General features: G+C 43.7%; 1 long non-coding RNA gene across 1 annotated transcript in view; it reads right to left on the minus strand.

The window, feature by feature from the left end:
• LOC146049063 (uncharacterized) overlaps nucleotides 1-13,077 on the minus strand; it is a 17,216-nt gene continuing 4,139 nt past the window's right edge. Inside the window, exons 3-4 of the long non-coding RNA XR_014466103.1 lie at nucleotides 1,528-1,649; nucleotides 1-596 (exon numbers count right to left, since the gene is read on the minus strand). This is a non-coding gene — a long non-coding RNA (uncharacterized LOC146049063). The remainder of the gene's footprint in view (nucleotides 597-1,527; nucleotides 1,650-13,077) is intronic.

Here is a 13,077-nt window from a genome sequence, read left to right on the forward strand (position 1 = left end):
ACCAGATTGCATTACACATTTGAGGCTGTATTTAATAAATCCAGGAGAAACAAGGAGAACGATGATGCAGGAGTCTTTCAGCGGAATCACAAGGAACATGCTGCTTTATGAAGTGCAGTGACTTGCTGTCAAAAGGTGCAGCCTTAGGGATGACCCTCCATGTCAAAGTGTTGAATAGCATTTTGTATTGGATACCAACAGAACGTACACTGTGTTGTAGGGAAAGTATCACAGAGGTCAAAGGGAAGATGTTCCCAAAACACAGCTTTTTAGTCCAGGTTAGCAATTATTTCCTTTGTCCGAGCCAGGCATCAGTCACACAAGTACACCACGGTCATGATTGAGAGTTTTTTAATGTGGTCCCCAAGGAGGACTAAGGCAACTTGTGTGGTAGAGGCTGTGTCGCTTTTGTCATGTGCAGATCCTGATGTGACACATTCTTTTGGTTCTTATAACACATACAAGACTCTAATTCTATGAGATTGGCCTTGTTTCAGTATAATATATAACCACCCTTTATTTCTGATCTTATTCAGCTTCATTCAGCAAGTGAGGCAGATTCCTCAGCAGAACTTACCAGGAAGCCTGACATGGGTCTAGTAAACAGAGAAGAAGTTTTGTTTAGTATTAAAAGGAGCGAAAGTTTAAATCTAACAACAAACACTTAAGTGTAATTTATTTAACCAGTTTTTTGGGGAGGCCAGGCTGCAGGTACTGTGACATTAGACCACATACTGACTCAGATCCAAGAGAGTTTACTGCATTAGATAAACATAAGCCGTGTGCTCGAGACAAAGCAAGAGAAATGTTGGCCAGAAAATCATTCAAAATTAGAAGTGGATTCTGGGGATTGAGAGTAGAAGAAAGTTCAGATCAGGGAAGGATGTGATGCTTAGGTGCGGTGCGGTAGAGATCAAACACAAGGTGAGTCAGAATGACATTCAGTTTTTGCCATATGACATAGCTTGCCAGTAAAAACAATGGGAAAATTAAAACAAAAAAGGATTACTTGTAACCTGGCGCTATAAGGTTTTAATTAAATAAAAGCAGCCGGTCTTTCTCCAGGAGACCACCAATCTCCCAAATCTGACAATCTGGCACAACAAGGGTTAAGGGGAAAAACCAGCGCTGAATTCTCCTTGCTCAGATGTGAAATGCTGTTAATACAGGTGGGCTTGCACTCTCCTGGCACCACACTTACTTATAATTTCCGTCTCGCATGCGCATAACAGTTTCTTTACAGGGATACCACAGGTCAAAGAACTTCTGTCACTTCCTTGAGGGTTCTGCCTCGCGTGCCTGTAATGGTTTCTTTGACAGCTGATGTTTTCATTCAGACAGAACGCAAATTGTAGGTGTAACATTTACTTTCTAATTCTTTTAAACACTCGACTTCAAATGCTTAAAGGTTAAAAGCATTTAATATCCAAAGGCACATGGTATAAAAAAAATTCACAAACAATGACTTTCCGGGACAGGATGGGAAGCAGGTGCGGGTAGACGTCACTTTGCGAAGTAGTCACTCACCGGTTCCAGATGGATCTTCCCATCCTCTTTACATGTACATCGACCGGGTGATGGTCTTTGCGGCATCAGCTGATGCGCAGGGATATGGAATGGAATATGGGATATGGAAACAGCTGAATAACCTGTATAACATGATGGATATGATTTTGTTCTTTACATATTTATTTTTAGTTCCTGAAATTCTAGATTACAACACTTTTTTGCCATTTGGTTAAATTGTATTTGGGCTAGCAACAAACACTAATAATACAAAAGGCCTGATTCTGAATCTGACGCAGATGTGGCTGTCCTTGCTTCTTTTGCTGCAGTTGCTTCTGCATGACATGACCTGGTGTAGTGGAGATGAAAGGGCCCTTATTCTGGTTCACTCGCAAAGGCAAATTCCTTCTCAAGTGGACAAAACTATGTGCACTGCAGGTGGGGCAGATGTTACTTGTACCGAGAGAATTCGATTTGAGTGAGGTTTTACTTCAAAGTGAGATCTATATTGCAGTGTAAAAATATAGCAGTCAGTATTTTCCCTGCACAGAAACAAAATAACTCACCCAAATCTAATTCTCTCTGCACATGTTACATCTGCCCCACCTGCAGTGCACATGTGTTTGTCCATTTAAGAAGGAATTTGCCCTTGCAAGTGAACCAGAATAAGGGCCAAGGACTGAGACGCCCACTTGCAATGTCTATAGACTTTCAAATACCACATGGTGAGCCTTTAGATGCCACTACCAGTTCCATCATTGCAACTTGCACAGCTCTGAAGTAGGTGCAGATTGTAAGGGGTACATTTACTTAGATCAAAGTTCTATAAAAGATGGGATGTTTCTATGGACAACCAATCAGATTCTACTTCTTATTTCGCACCGTTTAGTAGATAATACATAGCATCTGTTGGCCTAGCAACATTCCATCTTCAATAGTAGCCACATATTCTTAAAGTTACCCCTAAGTCTGAGTTCAAGATTGCCACAGAGTCAGATGCAGAATTAGGGCCATGTGGGATACACAACTTAGACCCCTTTCACACCTGTAAATTGACTCGGATTATTCAGGGGTTGACCACGTGTCAGCACTTGGAAATGAAATCATCTCCAATCACCAGTGAGTTGGCTCTATCTATGCTGTAATCACGTTAACCACTCACATAATAAAGGGTATTTGGTAATGACATAATCAGGAACATAACCTTTTGGATTTTCTGACCGTCCTGATTTTCAGGTACTTCTCACAGTGGAAATGCTTACTTACTGTATACCCTGGATGATAATGATTATACGGCCCAGAGTACATGGAGCACCTCTCATTAGAGCGGGTCCTGGAGATTCTATCGCCAATCGCCAGGACCCGCCATTAGATGGAAGGGGGGGCATGCACACGAGATGCTCGTGTGCCCCATTCTGTCAGAGCCCACCGCCGCTCTCTGGCACTCCCCCGTCAGTGCCAGCAGCGCCCTCCCCTAACCCTGCCCGTCTCCCTGAAGCAGAAATGGGCAGGGATTCCGCTCCCCGCCGCAGAGAGATGGGGACGCATGGGCGTGTGAGACGGAGACAGATGGAGCGTCTCTCCGCCACCTCTTGCCAGCGGAGGGGATTTGGCAAGAGGTGGCGCTGAACAAGAGGCGCTCCATCTGTAAGTGAGCTGACAATAAATGACTCCTGCAATTACAGATGTCTTGTGTTGTGTAATAAGATCTATCTGCAACACACACTGTAACACACTATTGACAAGGCGTACAGTAGGCAAGAGAACCGGGAAATCACAATTACTGTGTGTTATTGTAACATACAGTGAAGGGGATGCGGTCATTCGTCAGACTGCATTTAGGTCTACAGTCATTAGGTCGACCCCACTAGGTCGACTGGCAGGAAGGTCGACCTGACTTAAGGTCGACATGGGCCAAGGTCGACATGACTTAAGGTCGAATTTGCATAAAGGTCGACATGAGGAAGGTCGACTGGTCATAAGGTCGACATGGGTTTTTCACTGTTTTTTGAGCCGACATGTGCCGACAGGCGGTATTTCATGCCCTACCATCCACTAGGGCGTGGTGGGAGAATAAAATAGTGTGCCGAGCGCAGCGAGGCACCGTGCCCGAAGCATTGCGAGCGAAGCGAGCGATGCGAGGGTCCGATTCTCATTGCCAACTGTGTCCATGTCGACTGTGTCGACATTCGGATAATAAAACAGTGAAAAACCCATGTCGACCTTATGACCAGTCGACCTTCCTCATGTCGACCTTTATGCAAATTCGACTTTAAGTCATGTCGACCTTGGCCCATGTCGACCTTAAGTCAGGTTGACCTTCCTGCCAGTCGACCTAGTGGGGTCGACCTAATGACTGTAGACCTAAATGCAGTCTGACGAATGATCCCATTCCCAGTAAACACATCTCCTGTATCTCAATGGTATTAGGATTGCAGAGTAATGTAATCATTTTCTGCAGACATATTACCTCAGATCTACACCCCGGTTTGTTTCTGTAGACATGCATGGCTTCCCATCTCCCACACCAGAAATGGCAATACATTTGAGGAGTGAGTTATGCAAAATTTAGGAAATGCTTACCTGGTGTAAAAGAGGGGACTAAAATGGGGATGATAGTGTCAGATGGCTATGCCTTCTTTACCGCTTAGTTACTGGTATTGCCGGCCTCTTACAAAGTTGGGACTGGCCCACGAGAAAATTATCAGCGGGCCCCACTGCCGATGACTCTTCCCCCCTATATGAGGCAAGTTCTAGTCTGTTTTAAAGGATCAGAGTGGTGAAGGTTATCAGTTCTCTTCTGTAGAAACTATTCCGTTTGCCCTCCTGCCAATTAATATGGACAGTCATGCCACCACTGCCCTGCCTACTTCCCATGTTGGAGATGAACACAGTTCTCGCCAATGCTCAGAAGGGCACTGTAGTTTTCATTCACTAACCTACAATTAACTCATTGGTAAGAGCTTAGTAAATGTTGTTGTTACATGCCACTCTTTTTGTTTATAATCGCATGTATATCCTCTTTACTAGACTTAATGGAAAACATACAGATGACTGTCAGATGGGATTCCAGTGGTCAGAATACCAGCGCTGGCAGCTTGATGTGGTGAATCCCAACAGGGGTCCAATAGCATACTTACCCTCTCCCTGCCTCTGCTAACCCTCCCCGTTAGTACGTAACCCTCACCTTCCTACTTCTGAGCCTAAACCCAACCCCCCCCCTCCCCACGCAACCTAACCACAATTCCCCTACTAGTGCCTAATCCTCCCCTTCCACCCCGGCCTGTTGATAACCCACCCTGCCAACTCACGTTTGAGAAGCCAGCAGCAGGGATTACGATGTCAGCATCTTCATTGATGACGGGATTCCGGGACCAGTCTTCTGGCTGTGAGTCTGGATTCTGATTGCCGTCATCCTGACAACTGTTATATTAACCGCATGCACTTCTCATTGTAACTGTTTAGTCAGTATCAGGGTCCTCGATCACATGTACAGTGCAGTGCATTAATGTAGTGTATATCGACAGGAACAACATGAGTTTAATTAGTATATGTTACATTATACTGCATGGTGCATTCACTAAATGATCATGTGTGCACTTTCAGTATTTACTATATATGTATATATAAAATGGGGCCCATACCATTTGGGGGGACTGGCTGCACCCATTAAGCATGGCCTCCTACCACTGTATTCTCCTGGTGAGCCCTCTTAAGCTGGGTACACATATATACAATCACTGTTTTGTTACGACCGTTCGACCGACCATAGACGGGTCGGACCGTCCACAAACAACAGCCGATACGCACATACACATCTGTACAATTTTACTTGCGACGTCCGATGTACTCCCGTCCAAACAGTCGCAAGAAAAAGATTGTACTACCGTACACACTCGATCTGGGCTATTGACACGTCATATATAAACAAAATTATCATTATGGGCTGGGTTAAGGGCATACTTATAGCAAACCACTATATAGACAGGTTACGTGAAATTAGTCAGCCTGTAGGGTGACTACGGCAAACTGATATATAGACGGGTTATGCGTCTAAATTTTAGTCAGCCGGCAGGGTGACTAAAATTTAGACGCATAACCCGTCTATATATAGAAGTTTAGTCACCCTACCGGCTGACTAAAATTTAGACGCAGCAGAGAGATTGATCCGCACAGTCTAGTTTTCCAAGGGAGTTGTACGTATATTATTTCTCCCTTCCCAGCTCTTGTATAGAGCACTTGTATGTCTGCAATATTTGTCTACTTTTGAGACAATGTTGCTATTTAGCAATACTTTGTTGCAAAACTCTATTCATTAGACTGGCAATAATATGCAGACCGCTTACAGCAATAGCTGTATCTTTCTATTTCTTTGATGGGAATTATTTGTTGGAGGTAACAGTAATAAATATTCTCACAAAAAAAATTGTTCCTGGGCTGATTTATTGAAAGATTATGTGGCAGCAGATGTACACCCTCAGTCACATTGGGTATTGAATTACGGGGTTGTGGATTTCTCCAATGTTAGCCCCATTGTGGCTGTTAGTACAGTATATTAAATTCCCAATGTGTATATCCATAGGAATTGGCTGATTGCTTGGAATTTATCATGTGGACTAGTATTCAAACTTTAATATGATTGTTTGGTCCACAAATAATTCTATTATATAGCTGTGTGTTATCAGCACAATTAACCCCTAAATTCAGCCTATTGTATTAAACGGTGTTATAAACGGATGTTGTTTAATCCCTCATATATATGATCTGTTCTTTACACGTGATAGAGTTACTGTTACTCATATACTGATTTTGCAGTCATTATATTAATAGAGACATATATCTGCGGCTATTGCAATTGCACCTGCCGCTTCCTCCGTCTCTAACAGGCTGTTAGCGAATTGGCTGATTTATTAGAATTGTTTATGTGGACTGATATTCAGATTTTTGTATATTTATCTGAGTCCACAATTGATTCTATTTGTATAGGCGTATATTGTCAGCGCAATTGACCTGTTCGGCGGTATTATGAGCGGCTGCTGTTTAATCTCTCATATGAGGGCTGTTTTTAAGATATAATATAATAGCTGCTGCCCACATATATTTCACAATGATGTTATAGAGATCTAGAGAGAATGTGTCTGCGGCTAATGATCAGTTAACGGCCGCTCTGTATATCTTTAAGCGGCTTCTTAAAATTTCGACGCATAACCCATCTATATGTGCTGTAGGAGAGATCATGCAGCTATAGAACGCCCACATGGGCGTTCCAGCTTTGGCAGTATAATCGCAAGAATGGCCAGCATATCGATCAAACGTGCGTACACACTGAACTTTTGTTCCAATATGGGCCCGTCCTGTCGGATGAATATTAAACCACACTGAACCTTTGACCGACCGAGTATGGACGGACAAGACCGCTTTTGGCCGTTTATCGATCGTACAGAGGGAATCGGGACAGAGTACACACCTATACAATTGAACGGTCGTTCGACCCAGAACGGAAGAACGGCCCAACGATTGTATATATGTGTACCCAGCTTTAGTCCCAGTTCTGGTGAACCCAGGAGCAAGAGCTGGGGGAATCAATATATTTTTTAAGAACCCAGGATCAATAGAGAAAGAATCAGTAGCTACCAAAAGGGTCTAATGCTGCCAAGTCCAACTGGGTGAAAGATCTGGAGATTAGATTGCCTGGATCAGCTTCACAGGTGACAGTGCTGGGCCTCCATGTAAATGTAAAGTAACCACCATACTGTCCATACCAGGCGGGTTCTGTACAGATTATTTGAAGGTGCTGGTTTACTTACTGTACACCTTTTGTGTAAAAGGAAAAGGGCTATTACAGTGTAAACTGTCTAACATACAGTAACTGCAATGTGCTATCATGCAACTTAAGGAACAGCTTTCATTACAAGCAATATGAGCCATTGCTAAGGATCGCTTTCCTGAGAATTACCGGTGAAAGCACACTATAATCGATTCCTGGGTTCTGCAGTCTACGCAGCAGCCCACATCCAAAGTATGCATGTAGGATGGCTGCAGCCAGTAGAGGAGCCTGGTAGTGGCAGTGATACCCTCCCACAAATGATAACGGCAAATAATAACTCAAGGAGGTATATGTATTCAGGGCCGTAACTATGGTGGTGCAGATTGTGCCACGGTACATAGTGTTGCAGGGTAGGGGGCGCTTTTGGCACCACTTGCTAATTATCTATTTTCATTTTTTTTTTTCACATTTAGCTTCCCTCCACATTGAAGCACACTTCTCCTGACTGTCTGTCTCCTAACAGGTAATGGGTTTGAATCCTAGGTATGGCAATGATGCAGCTTTAGATCAGCAATAAAATCTCACAGTGCAATGGAGCAGGAACTGGCCCTTAGGGTGGATCGCAGTATTAAAATCTTAATGACAGTTTGAGGATGGTTAAAGAGTATGAGTGTTTTGAGCATTATATATAGTTACTTTATGTCAAATCATTTCTTTTTAGACTAGAAATAAGAATGTTCATAACATGCATAGTTTTATATTAGCTATGTAACGAGCTATAAGGAAATGAGGGGATAGTATGAAAGCCAGCATTCAGAATGTTGGCAATCCGAATGTCGACATGGACATCAGGTCAAAAAATTGGCAACACTCACAAATGTCCACAAGTGTTGACAGATACATAATGTTGACAATTAACAAGTCAATACCAGATTTTTCAAATTGTAACACAATAAATAAATAAATAATAATAAACCTAACCCCTGAAAATAACACAAAACCATGCCGTGGAATGTTTTCTATCGATACTTTGTCCATGGCAATATTTCAGCTGTTTTGACAGTTGGGTTGTCAACCTTATGTCCTCGACATTCTTACCGTATATTGGGGTGGATGTATTATAGCAGCGCTTATCATGCCACTATAACACTTCCTGCTTTGCCTCATTAACCAGGAGAAGTAGGAAGGGACATTGATAAGATATAGTAACATCCTGTCCGCCGAAGCAGAGGAGCGTAAACTCCCTCCTCCGGCAATGTCCCCTGAAGCAGACAGTGCATCAGCTCATGCAATGTCTTCTTGCCCCGGCCGGCTGTACTGGGCATGTGCGAGATCTCGCTACTCACGCGAGATCTCCTGCACAGCCCGGAGCCAGCAGCAGGGACAGCGCTGTCTCTGCTGTAGGGATAGGGCATCGCCACCTGTGGTTGTCGATTGCTTCCTGTTAGTCAAGTTGCAAGGGGATTGGGACAAAAAGTTATATCTGTCTCTGGTTTGCTACAATCCATATGCATGCGCAGTCATTCGATAATCAATGGGCTTGCAAATTCGCCCAAAAGAGGTCAGGTCTGAATTAGGCCCATAGAGAGAAGGAAAACATCTACTTCCCTGTGGGATGACATGTCAAGGAAATAAAACAGTCACTGCTACAGAGAAATCACTTTGTGTAACTCTCCAACATCAATCATTTGTTAATGATTCATAGAAAACATGGTTCTTGCTTAAGGGTGAACAAATTGATGTGTTCATCAGTGGTACAATAGCACAGAGGCAGTTATTAGGATGTGTATAGCTGTGTCACCCCTGTCTGTCTGCCCCCCCCAGTACAAAAGCAAATGTGAAGAAACCTGCGCCCCTGGACCAATGGTTACCACACCAATAGACAAATTTGCAAAAAATGGTAAGAACTATTGCGCTGTCCACAATTAGCAAATGGTAGGAGTAAAGTTCTTCGGTCCTCTCTTCATACAACCAGTGACCTTCCAAGTGATTGGATTTCAACATACGGCAACGGGAGGTTGGTCAGACGGACTCAGTGGTGGAAATTTCCATATACAGTACCCAATCTGTGTTACTGACCGGTCTCCCACGCCCTATTTGTTTGTAAAGGTATCTTTAGAATCCACAGCTGGTCCCACGTCCCCAAATGAATAGGGCTTACCTTGTGCCTGTGCCCTATATGCACATAAGGGTATCTTTGGTCACCAGTCCTGGATACTTTCTAACCACACACGGAAGCTCCAAGGTCCACAGGTAAAAAATGTAATTTATTTCGGCACAATAAACATCCAGATAAAAAAAATTGAATATCGAATGTACAAATAAAAAAGTTTAAATAAAAATATACAAATATACAATACATAGATTGGGTACTGTGTATGGAAATTTTCACCACTGAGTCCGTCTGACCAATCTCCCGTTGCCGTATGTTTAAATCCAATCACTTGGAAGATCACTGGTCATGGTCTGCCCCTCTCCTTTAGAATGTAAGCTCTCACAAGCAGGACCCTCTTCCCTCATGTGCTGTTCCTTCTCTTGCTTAAACCATCTGTGATGGCACCAAATTCCGCTTCGCTATAGTATATATTTTTTTCTATCAGTCATTATTATAGCAATTATGTGTGGCATTACGCTGGCCTTCCCACCCCTCTTTCCTCAGTACCCCAAAAAATGACTCATTCCATTAACCTTCCCCATGGCCATCGGGAACGGATCAGTACCCCTGCTGCAGCTGATAACCACTCACAGAAACAAGCTTAGCCAAGGCTGAACTTTAACCCCCATTCTAGCACATTTGTTCACAGCGCCTGCTACCCAGGGTGCTGTTCTCTTGGCTTTTTGGAGCGTATTTTTGGAAGATGTCATCAGTCAGAGATCACTACATTATTGCCAGGGGGCCAGAGCAGGGAATGTACAGAAAAGATTTCCCCAGTTACAGTGGGTGCTCAGACGCTGCCCGGCATTAGACTGCAATCGAAACTCGAATCCTGTTATTGAATTCCCAGGCATTTTTGGGACCCAATCCCAAAAGGAGCGAGGGTACGAGGACGTGATTCAAGTAATTACAAATGTTTATGTTTTTATATATTAGAAAATCCTTAACAGTGCCAGTGATTTGCCTGGCAGTTTCTGCCTCCCCTCTTATCTAAGCATCTCCCTCCCCTCCTCATCAGTCCATGTTGCCATAACTGTATTATCTGAAGTGTAGAAATATGCCAGAAATGCTTCTCTACTACTAAAGCTATTTCTCTTGTTTCCTGATTCAAGATAGTGCCATCAGGCAGGGAGACAGCCTGTCACCTTCTGTGTCACAGTCATGTGTTCAGAATACCAGATGTGAGTCTTTCATACTGCAAAATGAATCGCACTTGAACTGTGTATTTTTTGACCCGGTATTTTGACTATGGAGCTTTCACACTGCACCTAGAACCGGGTTGACACGCTTAAAAATCAGCAATATATCGTGTTATAGCTGCAGTGTGAAAGGGGTATGAGTAATCCATCCTAGATGTCTCCTTGTGAAGATTTGCTTCCACAGTACTGATATTAATAAACCAAATGGGCTCTAACATCATACCCTCCAACATTTGAAAGGCAGAAATCGGTACATACACATAAAGGGGGCATGGCCATGGCTAAAGTGGGTATGGCCACTGGTAAATGGGGCGTGGTCATCCACTTTCTGAATATGTACTCGGCACTGTTGGAGGGTATGCCAATGTAGCCGCAAATATACAATGGTAAATGTGTTCCTAAACCGAGTGCTTATGAACGCATGTGAGCAAAATGGGGGCAACAATTAAATAGCCCTGGTAGACACCCACAAAACAATTAAATCTGCCCCAAGGTGTTTTTAAAAATGACAATCTGTAATTTTTCTCCACTTCTCCCAAAACTTAAATAAATCGTCCTATATATACCGTATCAGAGGATAGTCTATCGTCCCATATACCGTATCAGAGGATAGTCTACATACAGTATAAGAACCCCAAGAACACTCAGGGCAAAATGACAGGCGGAACATGGGGGATTCTATAATCCAGTCCAGCTGTCAAGAGTTCTAGTTCTATACACAGTGTAAGTGCTGCCAGGTTCCTGTATCATACCGTAACCAAATGCGGTCAGCAGCAGGGCGCGGTGGTCGGGAATCCGGCCCCCGAGCGCTGAGGAGATGACGCAACCAAAGTGTGTTGTACCAGGAGCTGGAGAATGCTGCGTTGTAGTACACGGTGTGCGGATGGTGCAGAGAGTTCCGTGCTTCCGAAGCAGCAGCCCTGGGGCGAGCAGCAGCGCCTGTACAGGGAGCCCGCAATGTCAGGAGCAGGAAGCAGGCCGCACTCGCCACTACCATGTCTGCACCCACGCGCCGACCGCGGAGTCCCATGCTGTGCTAGCTCTACTCTCTGTGCGCTTGGTGTCCGAAAATCACCACTGCGCATGCCAGAGAGGGCTAGCACACACGCTGTGATCTCCCCTGATTGCTGTGCGACGGGTCCGCGGTGCCGGCGCGTCACGTCATGACGCGTCGCACGCTGGCCTGGGACCCGCAATGCACAATTGGGAACGGGTGCATTGCGGGCAGAAAAACCGGTACATTCGGTACACTTGAATTTTGCCGGTACAGACTGTTTAAAAACGGTACTGTACCGGCAAAATCGGTACTGTTGGAGGTTATGAAACATCCCACACAGCTACTGTACATTATTCTGACGTTTCAAATGTAACTAACCACCAGCTTTGACCTATAACGTCTACTGTAGTCACTGCTTTGTGTGTTGGTAAGATAGCACAGTAATATTCTCTGGAGTGTATAGAATCTGTTGTTTGAGTGCTGAATAATTTTAATTTGTACCAAGGTGAGATAATTGAAACCCAAAGGACCCTGTTTGTTTACAATGATTGGTAGAAATATCACTACTCTTACATATACTGTAGTTCCCAAAATAAACCATTTATATTCTGATTATCCAAAGGAGAACTGCTTACAATAGTATATCAATTCAAATAAAAAATATATGTTTGCAATTGTGAAAAGATTGATTTACATATTTAATAGTTTCATGATAAATGTTATTTTCAATCAGTGGTTTCCAAACTGTGTGATAAGGAATCCTGGTGCGCCATAAGGCTCTTGCAGGGATGCCTTTGGTTGATGGTCCAGAATCAAATCAAAATGGGTGCCGGACGGGTTCCCGACAGTCGGGATCCCGACAGTCATTTACCTGACGTCGGGATCCCAACTGTCAAAATGCCGACAGCCGGGTGCCCGACGGACACCCGCTATTTTCCCTCGTGGGGGTCCACGACCCCCATAGAGGGAGAATCGAATAGGTGGCTCGCGCAGCGAGCCCGCAAGGGGCTTTTTTGCGCTCGCCATGCTGTCTGACTACGGGCAGTCGGGATCCCGACGTCGGGATAATGAATGTCGGAGTCCCATACCACACCCAATCAAAATACTTATGGTCAAAGTGATAGGCAAAAACCAATGATAAAACACATGGACGATCAAAAGCACAACTGTACACCAAGACATAACTGACCCTAAACATGACAGCTAGGTACAATTTATTAAAGTTAGTATTGAAAAAAAAAAATGCAGCAATAAAAAGCTTTTATCCTAGAGCTGTGACACCATGAGTCAAGAACGTTTAGAAACCACTGGGTTAAAGTAATAAGCCTAGAATGCAACGCGGTTACACCTAGGATTATTAGCACTATTATTATACTTTTATTATTATTTTTTTTTATAAAGTAATATTTATCAGCAACTCAGCACTTTACCCCTTCAGTGGTGTTTTTTTTTT

The sequence above is a fragment of the Crinia signifera genome, chromosome 1, assembly GCF_055691185.1.
Source record: "Crinia signifera chromosome 1, ASM5569118v1, whole genome shotgun sequence".
Classification (NCBI taxonomy): Eukaryota; Metazoa; Chordata; class Amphibia; order Anura; family Myobatrachidae; genus Crinia; species Crinia signifera.